A 6,147-nucleotide genomic window follows, 5' to 3' on the forward strand; every position below is an offset into this window, starting at 1 on the left:
TAGGGCTTCTACAGCTCAGTCTGGGGGTGTCCATAGGGGGTAATTACCCACGGTTGAAGCTCATATCCCTGGTCAGCTGAAAGTGAAAAGAAAGGACAACTGTCAATACTTTTGCTCACTGTTACAGGTACATGCCAGGCCAAGTGTGTTATATGTAATTACATTGTCATAGTCATTTCTAACATTGTTTTTCAATATGTATTAGTCATACAGTTGTTAATTGGTTTACACAGGTCTCCTCCATTACTCTGTTTAATGTCAACTGCTCGGCATGGGCTGATACATTGGACACTTCTACATCCCGACTGCCATGTTGATCCTCTAGTTTTCTATGATGTCTCTTTGGAGATGCTCCTGACCACTCTATGTTATGTGCTCCCACTACATGTGCAACATGGCCGATTGGGCATCAATCATTTGAGTAGTTGCTTCTCCCTAGGTGGGTAGTGACATAGCAGAGATGCTGTACACTGACATACATATGTCCATGATAAACCACAGATGTCGGTGGAGGGATACAGGGCAGGCCTGATGAACCATGGGAGTGGGATTTAGACACCGCCGGAGCGCCCATGGAACTCCTCCCTTGCACACAGTGATGCTACACAGCATTTGGCCCAGAAATGCATTGCTCTGTACCCTTCCATCATTCAACGGCAGCCATAGTGGCTCTGCGTGTCTTGACTTGTGTAACATGGTGCATGTGTGAGGCACAACCCTCATGATTAAGCACCTATCTGCATCAACAGACACTGAGATGGTATTATGTATACATTTCTAACTGTTAGTGGATGTGTTAGGTATTTGAGGTTTGCTTACATACAAGTAGGCCATTCCCATAAAGTCTATTTTGGAACTGATCATTTATGATAGAGTGCCTGAATATGTTTGCGTCATGCACACTCCCGGGATATTTGACCAGAACATTACTGAACAGGCCTCAATGGTCCACAATGGCCTGGACATATATGGAGTGGGTGTGCTACCGGTTTCTGTACAGATGGGATGCGGCTGCAGGGAAACGATTTGTACATGTGTGCTGTCCATGGCACCCAGCACATGTGGGATCCCCGCAAATGGCATGAAACCCTTATGTTGTCTCCAGCTGCAATTCATGGGTGTTGGGGAAGAGGAGGTAGCAGGGTGGCAGAAGGATGATGGCATCCAGGACTGAGGGAAGAAATGAGGAAAAAGATGGCTGGGAGATTATGAACACTGGCAGCTGTTATCTGGAAGGTGCCCAATGCCAGCAGGTGTAGTACAGCCATGAGCTTCACCTGTTGAGGGATGTTGGTAGACCTGGCAGCTGTTACCTGTAGCCTTGGTGCAATCAAGTGTAACAGCTTCACAATGGACTCCATCCTCAGTCGGTAATAGGTGACAACCTGATCCTCCCGGAGTCCATATAGGAAAGTCTTCTGGTGATAAATACGCTCCCTTCTCCTGCAATGCCTTTGTGGTGGTGAGGGGGTGGGTGGGAGTGGTTGTTTCCTTGCAACTCCCAGATGCAATATATGCACCTCCATGGTGTTTTTGTGGTTGTCACACTGTTCTATCTAACTTCTCTTTATGTACAAATGTCAATGTGTCATTTCCTACACATGGGTTTCACAGGCACAGAATTGTTTACGCTATTGGACTGCTGCGCGACTCAAGCCGACAATGCGTCATTTTTGTAAAATCTCGTAAATATCCATGTGTCTGTTTTACTGCTGAATTTACGATGGAACACCCACTTTGAATTATTTTAATGCTTATGTGACACAGGTGATTCCGATGCAGGTTACTTTTGACGCAGGACTTCAGAAAGTGACACATCCCCCAAGATACCTCACATTGTAAATTTGGAGTACTCACAGCACCGCCAATGCATCAAAAAGTTTGATGTATAAATGAGCCCCTGGGTGGGGCCATGAAGTCATTTACACAAAGGCAGGTGACAGAGGAGCTCCTATTATGTGGGGGAAGAGTTGCTATTGTGTAGGGGGATCGAGTCATCATATGATTTTCAGAAGGTTGGATTAATTCTATTATCTGACTTTTAATTCTTCTATGTTTGCCTGCACTCTGTCATTGTCATGGCTCCTAGTGTGGTGTTGTTTACCTGGTGAGGTATTGGGAGCCCAAATTAGGTTTCTTAAGCAGGAGGAGGATTTGGGCTGTGTTCAGGGATGTTGTGGCGGTGCCTGTTTGAAGGGAGCTTTTATGATGCTCAGGTAAGGAGCTACAGATGAAGAGGGTGGGGAGTCAGGAGAATATCATGATCATATGATACTTTTAGGTGAGTTTGTAAATTTTCTTCTTTTTTACCCAAAGTGAATATTTTCTCATGATGCAGACATACACTTTGCAGATAATACAGCTGCTTTTCTTCAAAAGTCAAAGGCCTACTAGATTACATGGGCTTTCACAATAAACTACCACTCGGGAAGCCTAGTTAGAATTTTGGTTAATTCTTCTGTTCTGACAATTATGGTCCAAGTGAAGAATGAACTGCATCAACTCCTCTGCCTTTCAACTGTAGATAATACTAGGAGTGGAAATAAATTCTGCTCCAGAGGTAGAGGTCACACAGTTTTGGCCATTCCGAGTTACGCTCGTAGCGCAGAGTTCAGGACAAACTCAGCCAACAGCTGCGTTGGTGGAGTTTGTTCTTACATGCGGCTCACCAACGGTAAGCTGGTGAGTGAAAACTGACATCCCCTAGCACCATTTTTGGGCACTAAGAGGGCACCTGGCGAGATATTCTCAACATGGGCGGTCTCGGGCTGCCACTACCGTTTATGGTGAGAAGGCTGCCACTCGAGAAGAAAATCGACTTGAGCGGCAGCAATGAAGCAGCAGCCTCTGGCGCTCCACATGGTGCAGTTTGCACTGATTTTGCAGTGCAGAACAAGCTTCTAATGCTTAAACTCAGCAGGAGCAACTAGGCTTGCCAATTTCCACCTGATTGCAGAACTCTGCAGAATCTCGTAGGTTTTCATAAAACTCCACAGAATTTCTTGGAGTGAAACTCCATAGGATCTACTTAAGGCTCCTTAGCACACGTTTTGTACTATTAGTTTAAGCAGTATACATGTGTTTCCACCATACATCAATTTTTCACTCATAAATAAATCAGATCCTTTTAGTCAGGATTGTCGTTGATGTTCTTTTTATTTTCTGGAGACGTCACAGCCAACACGTGTTTCGTCGTTACGGGAATGTAACCCACAACTTTCTCAAGGCTGTTAGGTAAAGAAAAAGGACAATGTAACTTACCATATTTGATCATTACACTGTGTTTTTGTCCATTAGATACAGTTAGTACATCAATTATACTAGCGTGATTTGGTGGTGTTTATAATTATATATACTTTGCATTAGTACATTGGTTTTTGCAGATATATATGCATAGTTTTCTGATATTCCATTATTAAATATACAGAGTATATTTCTGATAATACAGAAGGTCTATGCGCCCATAATGAGAATATGGAGAAACCATTGACTCCTTTTGTCACCGTGCATCATGGCTATTTGTGTGCAGAGTGATTTTTTATATATATAACAAATAGTGTCATTGTGAGTTGCCTATTACCGTGATAACATGCATAGCGTAAGAAGTGCTTAGGGTACCTATTCTCCAATTTGAAGCTCTTTCTGTGTGGGGGAAAATGGAGGGAAGTTTTGATTAGGACCAGACCTGACTGTGCTACAGGCGTCTTAAACATTTTAGATTCTCTTTTCTATATTAACGTAGGGCATACTTACATTTGTTGAGGTGATATTTCCAACCCTCAAAGGGGTTCTGTTAAGGGACTTTATTCTTTGCGTATATCTCCTCTGTGGTAACTAGTGTGTTGGTTTCCTCAGTTGGTCAGCTGTAAGTTAATGTTTAATAGTATTACTTGTCTGCTATTGTTTAGGTTGTAAACGCATATGTTCAGCAGTTCTAGCGCCTTTAGTGAGAGTACGAAGGCTTATGATATGCGAGAGATTTCTTAGCGTGTATGTTTATTTAAAATCCCACCTTGTTGTAGGTAAATTAGAGGGTGGCCAGTTTCGATTCATTATGAGTATTACAAACATGTTTTAGGCTCTTTTGGCTACATTTATTGCCCGTTCAAACATAAACATGACCGTGTTGGGTCTATCTAATCACAAAAGGGTACTGAGTTTTATTACGAGATTGAAAGTGATACGCTGAACAGTTAGATTCAGCGTTTGTCGGTAACCAGTTCCAAGTATTAAGACCTCGGTTAAGTTTATAACCATTGTCACAGTTTATTACCTCCAATGTTGCGAGGTGTGGTCGTTACATATACCGCTAGCTTAACATGGCCCCTAAGTTGTGAATTTAAAAGTTTTATAAGTAGCGGAGGCGCGTTTAGTTACGGGCGACTTGCGCATACTCGTGTTCCCGTTGTTAAAAAAAGGGGGCTTTCTTACCTTTCGCTGTAACAGTCGTGCTTGGATCTCTGTCCCCTCTGCCGTTTGTATGATGCAGTATTTACTACCCTCCTTGCTTGCCATATATGCACTGTACGAATAATGCCGTACCACGTGATAGAATCTACTTCCGGTTTGCCGGTTTTAGCGTGGGCAAAGCTTAGTCAGGATTCTTCCCGTTATGACGGTGGCCATCTTAGCCTCCCTAAATGTGTATGTGTTTACATTGGTTCAGAACGCAGATATGTGCTAATCCTGATTTAAAGGCTGTTTATTCTAGAGAATCGTCATCATTTTGTTAGTATTCATATTTTCATATATTCAAATCTAATTATAACTTGTAGTCGAAAGGTCAGTTAGCTTACTGAATTATTATTATTTTGTTGCCAAATTGACTAGTAATCTTTTGGTTCTTGGGCGGTCGTTCTCCTGAATTAAGATCTTTCTGTAACACAAATATGTTCAGTGCCAATACTGTGTGCTCATATTGGTAAACTTTAACATTCTCCCAAATATAACTCTCATACACGTGTAATTTGGATGGTTCTTTCTCAGCGGTATATAGTGGGTACCCGCTATTTTACACGTGCGTGCGTAATCATCGAGTTATTTTTGTATTGTGCACCCTCCACCAGGAGGTTTTGCCTTTGGTTTAAGGCAGTAGTGATCGTGAATAATAGGGGAGGGGTTGTGGTGATGATAAAACTTAAAAAATCCGGACAGCCAGACTAAGACAATTTTAATAGGTCTGGATTCGGACTAGGTTGAAAAATTAATGGTGCACTTTTTGAATTGGTAAGGGGTTCAAGTGCATTTCATGTCTAAAAAGAGGTCAACATGTTTCAGCCTTTGGTAGTCAGAGGATCTTAGGCTTTCGTCAGGACCAATAGGGGTGAATAAATAGTGAAAAAGCAAATTTTGTGAGAAGAGAAAAGGTAAATTGACCTGATCCTTCGGAATTCAAGGTTTCATTGTACCTGAATAATGAAAAACCACACACAAACAACAACAAATAGGGAGAAAGGGTGCGGGAAAACACGTATTATATACAGTAGTTCCTTGTAGTTTATCAGGAACTCATGAATGGCAATGCTTTACCTCATACTCATTTCAGGCGTCAACTCTTCCTTTTTCATACTCCGATAGGTAGGGCTAGTACTGTATTTTGGTGCCCATAGTTTTATCATAGTACTTTCTCAGTGCGTGGTTTACGGTGAAAACTAGTAGGTGTGGCTGGTCCGTAGTGGCTTGCATACCTCATACACACCATGCTCACTATCGCATATCACACGTGTGGTTATAAATATAAATGAAAATATAAATATAAACATGCTCTTTTCATTGTCAGAAAACGTCTAAGAGTCGTTGTTGCGAAGTGCGCGGTGAATGGCTATCATTGTGCCCAATTAATTAATTAAATTTCCCACAACTTGTGTTTATTCATCCCTCCAATATTGATAACAAGTCACAAGTAAAGCGGGAAGTAACTCTTCCCTTTCCAGTAACCGCGTGTTAAATTCCACCCGGAACCGCACCTCCTGGTAGTTCCGGGTGATTGAGAGGCAGAGCCAGCACATGCGGCAGAGTCCGAGTTAGAAGGGACACAGGTAACGCGATGCGCATTCCGTCAGCAACACGGGAACCAAACCGCAAGTATACACCACGGCTTGTAACGACTTGTTCTTAATACTCCCCTAGTATACCTCTCTCGACAAG

This window comes from Lissotriton helveticus, chromosome 7, assembly GCF_964261635.1.
Source record: "Lissotriton helveticus chromosome 7, aLisHel1.1, whole genome shotgun sequence".
Lineage (NCBI taxonomy): Eukaryota > Metazoa > Chordata > Amphibia > Caudata > Salamandridae > Lissotriton > Lissotriton helveticus.